The following is a 14,597-nucleotide window of genomic DNA, read 5'->3' as shown; positions in this document are numbered from 1 at the left end:
AATGTCCAGAGAGACTGAGTTAAAATATTTTTTAATAGACTTTGTTTTTAGACTTTATTTTTTAAAGAACAGTTTTCGAGTTACAGAAAGGTTGAAAAGATAGTACAGAGGTCTATCTTTATCTCACACCCAGTTATTAACATCATACTTTAGTATGTTACAAATGTATAAATGCTTTTGTAAAGGTATAATCATTGTCGTTAACTAAAGGCCATACATTACCCAGATTTCCTTAGTTTATATCTACTGTCCTATTTTCTGTTCTAGCATCCCATCCAGGATACATTACATTTAGTCATCATGTCTCCTTAGGCTCCCTTTGACTATGACAGTTTCTTAGACTTTGTTTTTGATGGCTGGCAGTTTTAAGGATTACCGGTCATGTATTTTGTAGAATGACCCTCTATTGAAATTTGTCTTGTTTTTTTTTGTTTTTTTTTTTTTTTTTTCATGGTTAGACTGGGGTTATGGATTTTAGAGGGGAAAACACAGAGGCGAAGTGCGATTTTCATTATGTCATATCCAGGGTCCATACTGTCAATGTGATTTATCGTGGTTGATGTTGACCTCAGTCACCCAGCTGAGGTAGTGTTAGGTACTCTCTTTTCCCCCTTTCCACACTATGCTCTTTGGAAGGAAGTCTCTGTATTCAGCCCGCACTTAAAGAGTGGGAGTTATGCTCCCTCTGAGGGTGGAGTATCTCTATAAATTATTTGGAATAATTTATAGAGTATCTCTATAAATTATTTGGAAGAGATGTGAAGATTTGTTTCTTCCACTCTATTAATTCATTTGTAGATATTAGTATGGATTCCTGGATTTTATTTTATGTTTTGGGTTATAATCCAATATGTCTTCATGGATGTTGTTTCTCAAATTGTTCAGCTTTGGCCACTGGAAGCTCATTCAGTTAGCTACTGTGCTCCTTTGACATATCTCATTGACATAGGGCTTTTGTTTTGTTTTAAGTACTTCCTTACTTTCTGGCACTTTCTTCATCTTGTATATTTTCTGTTCCAGGCCCAAAGCAGCCTTTTTTTCTAAGGATCTCTGGTTCCTGTTATTGGAGATGGGATTATGTAAATCAAGATGCTGGACATATAGTACATTTTAGAAGCTAGCTTTTCAGAGATAATTTTATCAATACTGTATAATTCTGCTACATACAATTCCAATCACTTTGAATAGTTCAAAGTATCCAGAAAGCATTGGCATCTCATTAAGCAACAATATTTTCCTTGTGATAGAGTTTAGACTTCTAGGCTAATCACTTATGATGTTTAAAATTTAAAGTGCTTGGCTTTGGATTTTTATTATTTAGAATAAAGTAAAATATCCAACAATAAGTTGTAGATGTTTGATCATTTACTTCTCAGTACTAGCACAGTCATTTAAAAATTCTTTTTTAATTTTTATTTATTTTTGAGAGAGAGAGAGAGACAGACAGAGCATGAGCAGGGGAGGGGGAGAGAGAGAGGGAGACACAGAATCCAAAGCAGGCTCCAGGCTCTGAGCTGTCAGCACAGAGCCTGACACGGGGCTTGAACTCACAAACTGTAAGATCATGACCTGAGCCGAAGTTGGACACTTAACCGACTGAGCCACCCAGGCACCTCACACATTTTTTTTTCAGTGAAAATTTTAGTGTAAAGATAAAAGAATATGTAGTTATTTAAAACATTTTTCAAGAGGTAATACACTCATAAGGTTAAAAAATAAAGCTAATATAAACAGATATACATGGAGAAGCATGTTTTCATTAACCCTTTCCCTCTATGTCTGTTATAGGCATCCATTTAAATTAGTTTCTTGTGTATCTTCAAGTGTTTCTTTTGCAAATACAAATATGTTATATTCCCTTCTTTCTGACATATAAAGTAGCATGCTAGAAATATATAGTACTGATTGGTTTTTGCAGGTAATATTATCTGATTATAGAACTATAAACTTGTAGAGTTGGAAAGGGCCTTATATTTTAATCCATTTATTTTAAAAACTATTACTGAGCTCTTATGTGCTAGGTAGGTGTTAAGCACCAGAGTGCAGATGAATAAGCACTTCCTATTCTCAAGGAGCTCCTAATTAAAAAAAAAAAAAAATTATGTTTATTTATTTATTTTGAGGGAGACAGAAACAGCATGAGCAGGGGAGGGGCAGAGAGAGAGAGAGGAGAGAGAGAGAGAGAGAGAGAGAATGAATGAATCCCAAACCGGCTCTGCACCGTCAGTGCCCGATGCAGGGCTTGAACCCACAAAACTGTGAAGTCATGACCTGAGCCAAAACCAAGAGTCAGACGCTTAACCAACTGAGCCACCCAGGCACCCCAAGGAGCTCCTAGTTTGATGAGAAATTCCTTCTACAGAATCACCGCTTTATCACTGTACAGCCTCAGCTTAAGTTAAAGAGGTGTTCACTACCTTCAGAGACTCTTCTATTTATTAAACGGTTTCTGTTTTTTCCTAATTGTGAACTGAAACGTTCTTCTTTGTAACTTGTATCTCCTCTAGTTGGGGCTTTTGTATCCTGAGATGTTGAACATACTGCGTCTTCTTTGAGCCTAATATAAGATACACAGATGGCCAGTATAACAGTTTTCTTTCACTCTCCACTTAATCAGAAAGTTTACTCCCTCCCTGCTTTTGACTGATTTCTTTTAGGGCTTGAGTGATGAGCTTGCCTTTGTGGATGTTGATGAAGGCAAACTGATGGGTGGGACAGTGGATCTTCAACATGGTAGCCCTTTCATGAAAATGCCAAACAGTGTTTCTGGCAAAGGTTAATATCATAGTTAAATACTATAAATATTTGAATACTACATGAATAAATATGAAAATTGGATCTTTATTTCCCTTTATGAAGACTTCCTCAGTTCTTATAAAGGTGATTGCTCCCTACTCTGTACACTCATAGCATCTTGTTCAGATTTCATTAGGTTTTACTTCATTTAGTTTCAAGGTTTCCTACAGCCCCCGAGTCCCTCTGAGCAGCAGTAACAGTGGTTATCATGATAGTTGTCATGAACTGATTGTCTATTTTGTGCCAGAGCTAAGCGTTTTATGCATATTATTTAATACCTACGACAGCTCTGTGAGGTTTTACAGATGATGCACCTGTGAACTGAAGTTAAATAAAATGGAGTAAGGATTTGAACCCAGTTCTGTTTGACTCAAAAACCTAAGTTCTTGACTACTGTATTTTATTTACTTGGCACCCATGAGATAATCATTTGAAAAAATACATGAACCAAGATCTCCCTGGCCTTTTCACACCACTTCTCTAAGTAAATATTATCATTTACCAGACTCATACACATTTTTATCTCTTATTCTATGAAGTACAAGAGGTATGTTAGGTTTTTAAAAATGTACAAGAAACATTGAAGTTTAGTAAAACTTAGTGACATTTCTCTAAACTACAAGAGTGTTGTGGGCATTATAGATCCTAGGGAGCCCAGTCTTCAGTAAACACAGTGTGGTGATTGAGCCCTAACAGGAAATGTGTACCTAAATGTCAGATGTTTTCTTCCATAATGTATTTTCTATTCAAATCTTTCCCCAGATTACCTTGTCACTGTAAACTCCAACGTAGTGATTATCACAGCAGGTGCACGCCAGATAAAAGGAGGAGAAACACACCTTGATTTAGTCTAGCGAAATGTGTCCATTGTTTAAATGAATGATTCCCAGTATTATCCAATATAGTCACCGCTGCAAACTGATTATTGTTTCCAATCCAGGTCAGTTTTGTTTTGACTGAATGTTCAGTGAAGAATTTGTGTGTGTGTGTGTGGGGGTGGGGGGTGGGGTTAGGCTTGGTAACTTGGTAGAAAAATATATTTAAATTGGAAACTAGTGATATAACCAGAGTCTGTTCCGGTTTTGCTAATGTAACATGTATTTTGCACAGTTGTAATCAATGTATATGTACTATAATGAAGATTTCCTTAAACACTAGGATGTATGATTATATAATTTGCTTAATCATAATGACTTCTAAAGTTTACATTCTAAAGGCTTTCATATCTGAGTTGTTTCCAGATTATTGAGGGTGCAGAAGTGAAAGGAACACTATAGTTTACTGCCTGACTTTCCAAAATTGCACAACTCCTCACTGGTGCGTGAATAAAGTGGACAAATTCAAGATATATTTTGGAGATAAAATGTGCAGGATTGTGTGTAGTGAGGGACAGGGAGGAATAAAAACTGACTTCTAGATTTTTTCCTCAAGCAACTCATTGGATGGTGGCTCCATTTACCTGGGTTGGGATGCTTTCAAGGGGGTGGGAGTCAATGAGGGAAGTAGGAGAGGGTGTTGGGTTTAGGGGAGAAAAATCAAGACTTCCAGTTGGGACATGTTAAATTTAAGATATCTAAAGACATTCAAGAAGAAATATCAAATAGGTAGCTAACTGAATCTGGAGCTCAGAAATCTAGGCTGAGATACTTAGGAAAATTACTGTCATTTGGAGTAGTCATTTGGAATAGTTTTTGTCTGTGGGTAGGCCAAAACTGAGTACCTAAGTTTATTCATTTAATTTTGATACTGAGGAAATGCTTTTAAAATTTTGTTTTATAATTTTATAAAATATTTACATGACTACAGGAAGTCTAGCTTCTATCTCTGTCCCCTTTTCCCTTTAGTCTCCACTTTAAAATTAGTAGCCATTAAAAATTGTTTATAGGGGCGCCTGGGTGGCTCAGTCGGTTGAGCGTCCGGCTTCGGCTCAGGTCACGATCTCGCGGTCCGTGAGTTCGAGCCCCGCGTCGGGCTCTGTGCTGACTGCTCAGAGCCTGGAGCCTGTTTCACATGCTGTGTCTCCCTCTCTCTCTGACCCTCCCCCATTCATGCTCTGTCTCTCTCTGTCTCAAAAATAAATAAACAGTTAAAAAAAATTGTTTATAGTTTTTTGTTTCTTTGTACACTTTTCTCCATCCTCTTCTTTAAGTTTAATACATCATGAAGATCACTCCATATTAGTATTTAGACGTGTCAGTTACTATAGCTTTGTGATAAGTTTTAAAATCAAGGAGGTATTAACTCCTCCAACTTTGTTATTTGCAAGATCGTTTTGGCTCTGGAGTCCTTTGCATTTCCACATAAATTTTATTTATTTATTTATTTATTTATTTAATATAATTTATTGTCAAATCAGCTAACATACAGTGTGTAAAGTGTGCTCTTGGTTTGGGGGGTAGATTCTCGTGGTTCATTACTTACATACAACACCCAGTGCTCATCCCAACAAGTGCCCTCCTCAATGCCCATCACCTACCCACTCTCCCCTCTTCCCCAACCCCCATCAGCCCTTAGTTTGTTCTCTGTATTTAAGAGTCTCTTATGGTTTGCCTCCCTCCCTCTCTGTAACTATTTTTTTTTTCCCTTTGCCTTCCACCATGGTCTTCTGTTAAGTTTCTCAAAATCCACATATGAGTGAAAACATATTATCTGTCCTTCTCTGACTGACTTATTTCACTCAGTATAATACCCTCCAGAACCATCCACATTGCTGTAAATGGCAGGATTTCATTCTTTCTCATTGCCAAGTAGTATTCCCTTGTATATATAAACCACAATTTCTTTCTTTTTTTTTTTTAATTTTTTTTAACGTTTATTTATTTTTGAGACAGAGAGAGACAGAGCATGAATGGGGGAGGGGCAGAGAGAGGGAGACACAGAATCTGAAACAGGCTCCAGGCTATGAGCTGTCAGCACAGAGCCCGACGCGGGGCTCGAACTCACGGACCGCGAGATCATGACCTGAGCCGAAGCCGGCCGCTCAACCGACTGAGCCACCCAGGCGCCCCCACAATTTCTTTATCCATTCATCAGTTGATGGACATTTAGGCTCTTTCCATAATTTGGCTGTTGTTGAAAGTGCTGCTGTAAACGTTGGGGTACAAGTGCCCCTATGCATCAGCACTCCTGTATCCCTTGGGTAAATTCCTAGCAGTGCTATTGCTGGGTCATAGGGTAGTTCTATTTTTAATTCTTTGAGGAACCTCCACACTGTTTTCCAGAGCGGCTGCACCAGTTTGCATTTCCACCAACAGTGCAGGAGGGTTCCCGTTTCTCCACACCCTCACCAGTATCTGTAGTTTCCTGAGTTGTTCATTTTAGCCACTCTGACTGGTGTGAGGTGGTATCTCAGTTACACATACATTTTAGAACCAGCTTGTCAATTTCTGCAAAAAAACTCTGCAGAGATTTCAACAATGAGTATGTTGAATCTGTAGACTAATTTTGGTAACATTTCCATCATGACAATAATAAGTCTGGTTGATGTCCATAGGATGTCTTCCTTCCCATTTATTTATTTAAACCTTCTCTTTTACTTTCAGCAATGTTTTATAGTTTTTGGTGTACAAATCTTCTACTTTTTTAGATTTTAGATTAGGTTATTAGATCTTAGATTCAGATCTTCTATATACAAGACCGTATTGTCTGTGAATATAGTTTTCTCTTTGTAATCAGAATGGCCTTTCTATTTTTCTTTTCTTTCTTTCTTTCTTTCTTTCTCTCTCTCTTTCTTTCATAATTGCCTTGGCTAGGACCTCCAATACAGTATTGTGTAAGTGGTGAGAGTGGGCATCCTTATCTTATTTCCCAATTTAAGTGTAACGTTAGTTGTATGTTTTTCATAGATCCTCTTTGTTGTATTAGAGATGTCCCCTTCTGTTTTTAGTTTGTTGAGGATTTTTACCACGAATGGGTGTTGGGTTTTATCAAATGCTTTTTTTTGTGTCTCTTGAGACCACCTTTTTTGGGGGGTTTTACTTTATTCTATGAATGTATTGTACCAGTTGGGTTTTGGATGTTAAACCAATTCTGGGATAAATCTCCCTTAGTCATTATGTATAATCCATTTTATTGCTGATGGATTTGGTTTGGTAATATTTTGTTAAGGATGTTCACATTTATATTCTTGAGGGAAAATGTTTTTCCAGAGGGGTCTTCGTCTAACTTTGGGTAATAGTGTCCTCATAGAATAAGTAGTGAAGTGTTCCTTCCTCCATTTTCTGGAAGTTTGTGAAGGACTGGTATTGTTTGAATGTTTAGTAGAATTCCCTAGTGAAGGCACTTGGGCTGAGGCTTTGCTTTTGGGAAGATTACTGATTTGATTTAATCTCACATTTAAAAAAAAAATTTTTTTTTAACGTTTATTTTTGAGACAGAGAGAGACAGAGCATGAACAGGGGAGGGGCAGAGAGAGAGGGAGACACAGAATCGGAAGCAGGCTCCAGGCTCTGAGCCATCAGCCCAGAGCCCGACGCGGGGCTCGAACTCACGGACCGTGAGATCGTGACCTGAGCTGAAGTCGGACGCTTAACCAACTGAGCCACCCAGGCGCCCCTAATCTCACATTTTCTATTTGAGGTTTCAGTAGTTTTTGCCTTTGTAGGAATTTACCTATTTATGTAAATTATCTAATTTGTTGGCTTATAGTTGTTCATAGTACTTCCAAACAGTCTTATTTCTCTAAGGTCAATAGCGATGGCTCCTTCTTTAATTCCTGATTTTAGTAATTTGATTCCTTCTCTCTCTTTTTTTTTTTCTTGGTCAATCTAGCTTGGCTAGCCTAGGTTTTTCAATTTTGATCTTTTCAAAGAACCCATTTTTGATGTCATTAATTTTCTCTATTGACTTTCTATTTTGTTTCATTTTTATTTCCATCCTAATCTTAATTATTTTTTTTCTTCTCTCTCCTTTGGGTTTAGCGTGCTCTTCTTTTTGGTTTTTAAGATAGGTTAATGTTTTGAAATCTTTTTTGTTTTGTAGTGTGGATTAATGGGTATTGATGTCCCTTTAAGCCATGAAAAACTGCATCCCATAAATTTTGGTATATTTTTTGTTTCATTTGTCTCAAGTACTTTTAAACTGAAGATTTTTTTTTTTTTCTTTTCTGAGGAGCAAGAGCTAAATTTTTTATTTCTTTTCTTGCATTTGAAGTATTCCTTGATGACACCTTTGGCCTGAGATTCTGTGCCATAGTCCTTAACTACCACACAATAGCAACCGGTCTCTTTACAGGGCTTTCCCACTGTCAGTTTTACAGAGGCCTACTCATTACCCTAGTTTCGCATCGTTGTCAACCTTAATTAGGTTAATCTGGTGTTCAGCACAAAGGAGCTCCACCAACTTGACATACATAGGCTCGTCACATTGGAGAAACACACAAAGATGGGCTTACTGCTTCTCTAAGGCTTCAGCATCTTTATTATTAATTCCACATGCTAGGCCATTGTGGATGAGGGCGGTCCTCAGCGCCTCGTGTGAAACGGAATCAGTGCCTGCTATGCCTCCTGCAGCAGAGCCTTCCCGGGCCATGGCCGTGGGTCATAGGTGGAGGCAAGCCTTAAGCACACCCGAGCCTCCGCCTCTGTACAACTCGGCAGTGGGGGAAACAGCCTTTTTAAGGTTTTGTTTTGAACCACTCATTACTTAGGGGAATGTGGTGGTTAATTTTCAAATATTCGTGAATTTTTCAGATTTCCTTATATGTTGTTTACTTCTAATTTCTGTGCTGGCATGAGAATATACTTTGTATTTCAACTCTCTTAAATTTGTTGGGACTTATTTTGTGGCCTAGCATATGGCCTGTCATGAGAAAGATTCCATGTTCACTTGAGAATGTATATTCTGCATGTATATTCTGTGTCACTTATAAGGTTCTTATTGGTTGATAGTATTTGGTTGTTCAGGTCTTCTGTATCCTTGCTGATTATCTGAATAGCTCTATCCAGAATCAAGAGTGGGGTGTTGAAGTTTTCAATTTTATTACTGAATTTTTTACTTTTCCCTTCAGTTTTGTCAATTTTGCTTCATGTATTTTAGGTGCCTGTGTTTATAACTGTTATAACTTACTGATGAATTTATCTTTTTATTATTATAAAATATCTGTTTCTAGTAACCTAAAAAAATCGGTATAAATAGAACTACTTAGGTTCCCATTGGTATGGTGTGTAATTTTCCATCCTTTTACTTTCAACTTGTTTATATATGTTTTATTTATTAATTTGTTAATAATGTGTTATATTTGTTTCAGGTGCTATTTATCTCTTTAAATCTACAGTGTGTTTCTTCTACGGAGCAATATAATTAGATCTTGTTTTACCCAGTTTGAAAAACTCTGCATTTTGAATAGATTTAGTTTATTCACATTGAATATTTTATTGATGTTTTGGATTTATTTTGGCCATTTTTATATTTGCTTTATGTCTTTTATTTTGTTCCTTAGTTCCTCCTTTACTGACTTGTTTGCATTAAGGTGGTATTTTCTAAAGTACCATTTTAATTCCCTTCTTCATTTTTTCTTTTTTTTTTGAGAGAGTGTGCGAGAGTGTGCAGGGGAGGGGCAGAGAATCTTAAGCAGACTTCACACCCAGTGTGCAGTTCAATGTGGGGCTCGATCTCATCACCATGAGATCATGACCTGAGCTGAAATCAAGAGTTGTAACTGAGCACCCAGGCGCCCCATCCTTTATTCATTTTGAACTATGGTTTTTGAGTTTTTTTTTTTTTTTTTTTAGTGGTTGTTCTTGGAGTTGCAATATACAGTTTAACATACCGTGATCTACCTCACATTTTTGCATTTAATTCCAACAAAATACAGAAACTCTCCTCCATTATAGCATCAATCCCTCACTAACTTTTGTGCTATTTTGTGTCTATATATTACAAATCAACAAGACAGCATTATAGTTATATATATATATAACCTTATGTCTTTTGTAGAAGCTAAGAGGAGAAAACTATACATCTGTAGTTTTTATATTAAGCTTTTTATTTCTAGTTTTTTAAAAATAATGATCAACTCTTCCTCTGCCCCTTGCTCACTTGCACATGCTCTCAAATAAATAAGACTCTTTGTATGCATCAAACTGGTAAGAGATTTGATCAGAGTATTTCTCAAAATTTTTTATGGAGTGAACCTACTATGTTTCTGCACAAGGACTATGCAAAGTAGCAAAATACTGTTTCATAATATATTTCTATTGGGTAGCTACTGTTGGAATTGTGATACAGTTGGGAGTTGGAATAAAGAACCATGGTTTTTTCCCTCCGATAAAACATCAGATTTAGATAAATCTAAAAAATGTATAATTTTAGATAAGAACTTTTCTGACATTAACTTTTTCTTCTCAGTGGGTATCTTAGGTAGCTTGGAAGTTGAGTGCATTTCCCCAAAACCGTGTTATTGGGAATGACTGTAATCTGGACACTGCCCATTTCTGTATCTTGATTGGGCAGAGGCTTGGCATCCATTCTGAAAGCTGTCGTGGGTTGGTCTTTGGAGAGCATGGAGACTTGAGTGGTAAGCCTAAAAGCACCACTGAGCTGTGCATTCTCTGAAAGATATTTAGACTATGTTGATCATAGAGATAGTTCATCATAAAGTAAAATAGCTCCTGAGTGGGGGAAAAAGCACTTTTATTCCACTCTAGACCCTTTTAGTAGTGTATTTAAGCACATTTTTATAATAATCTACCAGAAAAACTCACAAATTTGAAAACAGAACATTACTACAATCCTATATATGGAAGATTAAAAGACTTTTTTTTTAAAGTTTATTTATTTTGAGAGAAAGCACACACCCGTGAGAGAGTGGGTGAGGGGCAAAGAGAGGGGAGAGAATCCCAAGCAGGCTCTGAGCTCTCCGTACAGAGCCTGACATGGGCCTCGATCTCCTGAACAGTGAGACCATGACCCGAGCTGGAACTGAGTCAGATGCTTAACTAACTGAGCCACCAAGGCACCCCAAGATTATAAGACTTTCTTAATACAGCACTAAGTAATATGATATAGTTTATATTTAACTTGGAACACTCTAGAAAGGTCAGTACTGTAATCCGAGTAACACGTATTCTTAATATTAAGAGAAAATTACAGAGGAGAGGTGCTGTGATGATAGTGTTTAGTTTTTTCTAAGAACCCTTGAAATCCATTAATATAAAACTTGGTTATATATAAATAATATAAATAATAATATAATATATAATATATATATAATAATATAAATAAATAATATAAATAATATAAAACTTGAAGTGATAAAAGTTAAAGCTTATCTCTAGTTGAAAGTTTAAAATTGTCACTTCCTTGTTTGGAGAATCTTCACTGAGATGATACAATTATGGGCTCTATCCCTGGAGATTTTAGTTTAGATTTGGAGCAGGATTAGACTCTGAATTTTTGATAGTTCTGTTGAACATTGCTATTTGAAAACCACTTGGAGGGCGCCTGGGTGGCTCAGTTGGTTAAGTGTCCAACTTCAGCTCAGGTCATGATCTCACAGTTCATGGGTTCAAGCCCCGTGTTGGGCTTTGTGCTGACAGCTCAGAGCTTGGAGCTTGCTTCAGATTCTGTCTCCCTCTCTCTCTGCTCCTCCCCAGTTGTACTGTCTCTAAAATAAACATTAAAAACAAAAACACTCGGCAGTTGTAACAGGTTTGCTAAGGTTTAAAAAACTATTGTTATATAATACCATGTAATAAAAGGACTTTTGATGTCTTTTTCTTAGTTCCTGTATGGAGTGGAGTGGGGTCCTTCTGAAGGATCTGAACTCAGATATAGGAACTGATAAAGATCCTGAGCAGTGGGAAAATGTCCAGAAAGTAGTAGTTGCCAGGTAAGACGTCAGTTTTGCATTTTCAGTATTTTGGAAGCTAGATGTGAGCCTGAATTCTGCCAGGGGGATGAGATTAGCTTAAGTATACATTGTTACATTTCCCATACTTTTCATTAGCACTTCTTTCATTTTTGTGTGATCATATTCACCAGATTAAAATTTTTTTAATTTTTACTCATTTTTGAGAAAGTGTGAGCAGGGGGGGGGGGGGAGAGAGAAAATATGAGAATCCCAAGCAGACTCCTTGCAGTCGGCACGGAGCCTCATGTGGGGCTCGAACCCACAAGCTGTGAGATCATGACCTGAGCTGAAGTTGGACACTTAACCGACTGAGCCACCCACCCAGGTGCCCCACCAGATTATACATTCTTAAGTAGTCCAGGGCTGAGTCTGTCTTACTCATTGCTGAGCCTAACCCTAAACACAGTAGGCAATGACTTGTTGAATGACAATATATTCTTTTAAATTGTTATACAGTCTTCACTGTTAGTGGTAAAACTGATTTCATATTATTGTATCTGTATACTTATCCTCATGACTGTTTATCTTAACCAGCTGCTATAAGATATTTCTAGGGGAAATTATTGAAGGGAATATTTCAGTTTTGTGGCATTGTCATACCAGCTGCCATAAAATGGATGTTCAAATGACAATTATTTCTCCACAGTAGTTACAAGATGATTAAAAAGAAAGGGCAACACTCCCAAGAAGTATATCCTATCTGTAGCTGATTTAACAAAGTATTTTGAAGAATCTTAGGAGAGTGCATCCAGTTTCCACCATAAGTAAGGTAGGATGTGCATGCTTGAAAAATTATTTATCATTAACATAAAATAGGAATAAAAACATTGATGAGGGACAATTTTTTAAAAATATTTATTTTTGAGAGAGAGAGAGAGAGAGAGAGAGAGAGAGCATGCATGCACGGGGCAGAGACAGATGGAGACAGAGCCAAAGCAGGCTTTGGGCTGTCAGCACAGAGCCCTATGCGAGGCTCGAACTCACAAACCATGATAATGTGATCCGAGCCAAAGTCGGACACTTAACCGACTGAGCCACCCAGGTGCCCCAAGGGACAATTAAAGTCTATTCTTTGTTGCTGCTGAAGAGGCAGAGAAAGGGGGATGGTGGTGGTACGGGAACTCATCTTTGTAGACTTCTGTCCTAGTATTTATTAGATTCAAGTACATAAAAGTGTTTTTTTGTATGTTTATACTGCTAACACTGGGAAACACTGTGGGTAGGTCTTGCTCCATTTTGAACTGCTCTCTAGAGTTCCAATTACGTCCAATGAAGAGGCGTAAGAAGGAAGCACTAGTCACAAAAGCATTAGCCGTTAGTCTCCTGGGGAAGGGGAAGTTGAGGCCTGGGTAAGACTCCTTTGCTAGTCTGAATGTGACAGGCTAAAGCAAAATGGAATTACATCACTGGGAATAACGTAATAGGTACTTTGAAGTGATTCCCTGATAAGAAGTGGTTTGGGGTATGGAGATAGGAAGAGGAGAGTTATTCCCAGCAAACATGGCAAGAGGCTGGGGCCTGTGTAGAAAGATGGCTGGTGAATCTGAACAGTAAATATGTCTAACCGCGTTTTAGATTGTTCTCTGTCCCACTGGTCTATTTTTCTGCCACAGTTCATACTAGAAAGCTGTTAAATTGTCATTCACCTGGCCGTTTCTCTGCTGTTTCTCATACTGCAGACCTTTATTAGAAGAAAGAAAGGAATAATTTTCAAGCCTTTACTTTCAGAGCCTCTATGGAATAAAAGAAGAAGTATTCCTTGTTGTTCCTTGTATCCTGGGAGAGAATGGTATTACAGATCTCACGAAGGTAAAGATGACCCCTGAAGAGGAGTCTCGTTTGAAAAAGAGTACAGACACTCTTTGGGAAATTCAGAAGGAGCTCGAGCTTTCAAGTTACTTAAGGCTGCCATTCTGAAGTTATGGAAGAAGAGACCGTGGTTATAGGATATGTATCAAACTTTCGAATAAACCTGAATTGCTAAAAGTGGAAAAAGGGAAAACAGTACTTCTCTGTTTAGCAGCTGGGTGTTGGAGGATAGTTTATGCAATTGCTACATGAGTGCAGTTCTGGCACACGCAAGCATGTGTTTGCCATTTGGTCCAAAATGAATGAATGATGTGTGTTTACTGTGTTTACAGAAGTTCTGATTCTTTTGTCCTGGCTGGCTGATACCTATGTTCATTTATACTCTATAAAAAAAGCTACAACTTCCTCTACAATATAAAAATGAACATACACACAAAAATGCTAGTTCCAAAACTAATATTAAATCAAACCTTGATTTGACCTTGCTCGCTTTTATTCTGATAATTTTTACAAAAGATCGGAACTGTATAAACCCTTGAGGGATGACTGAGACCAAGGTGGGCATTCTTCTCTTGGGAGAAATATAGGGTAGGCTGCCTAGCTTCCTAAACATTTTAAAGCACTTGAAATTAGAGAAAATTCTATTTAGAAATTCTGTTCTATTTAAATTCCTGTTTCTGCAGGAAACAGCCCACTGGGTGGTCCCAACTTGGCTGTAGAATCACACACCAGGAAGACTGACTTCATGTGACAATAAAAGCAAGGAGGCACTCTACCTTCCTAAACTGTGGCCAGACCGTCTTGCCCAATTAACGTAACTCTCAGGTGTGTAGCATGCACTTGCCACTCTGTTCCTTTCTTCTTGGTGAGACCAGTTATGGTTTGGTTAGGCCTAGAAAGGAAACAGATCTAGGCAAGGACTGGTAGGAGGGTACCACATAGGACCTTTAACAGAAAAAGCCCCTTACATCCCTCAGTTTCAAATATTTCAAAAGTTAGATTTCCATATGGTATATTCCATATTAAATACAACTCACTTTGTAGATTACAGAATAAATAATGCTAAATTTTAACTTGATGGATATTATGCTTTGTTAGGATTTCATTGATTTTTCCTAAAAATGTTGAATAAAGAGAAAAA

At 37.5% G+C, this 14,597-nt stretch overlaps 2 pseudogenes; one reads left to right on the top strand and one right to left on the bottom strand.

The window, feature by feature from the left end:
* Nucleotides 1–6,026: 6,026 nt before the first annotated feature.
* Nucleotides 6,027–9,006, bottom strand: LOC125913273 (40S ribosomal protein S12-like; annotated as a pseudogene).
* On the top strand, nucleotides 8,324–13,939 carry LOC125929050 (L-lactate dehydrogenase A-like 6A; annotated as a pseudogene).
* Nucleotides 13,940–14,597: the final 658 nt, after the last annotated feature.

The sequence above is a fragment of the Panthera uncia genome, chromosome D1, assembly GCF_023721935.1.
Source record: "Panthera uncia isolate 11264 chromosome D1, Puncia_PCG_1.0, whole genome shotgun sequence".
Lineage (NCBI taxonomy): Eukaryota > Metazoa > Chordata > Mammalia > Carnivora > Felidae > Panthera > Panthera uncia.
The sequence above is the reverse complement of the archived record's forward strand: the minus strand, read 5'-3'. Positions and strand labels throughout refer to the sequence as shown.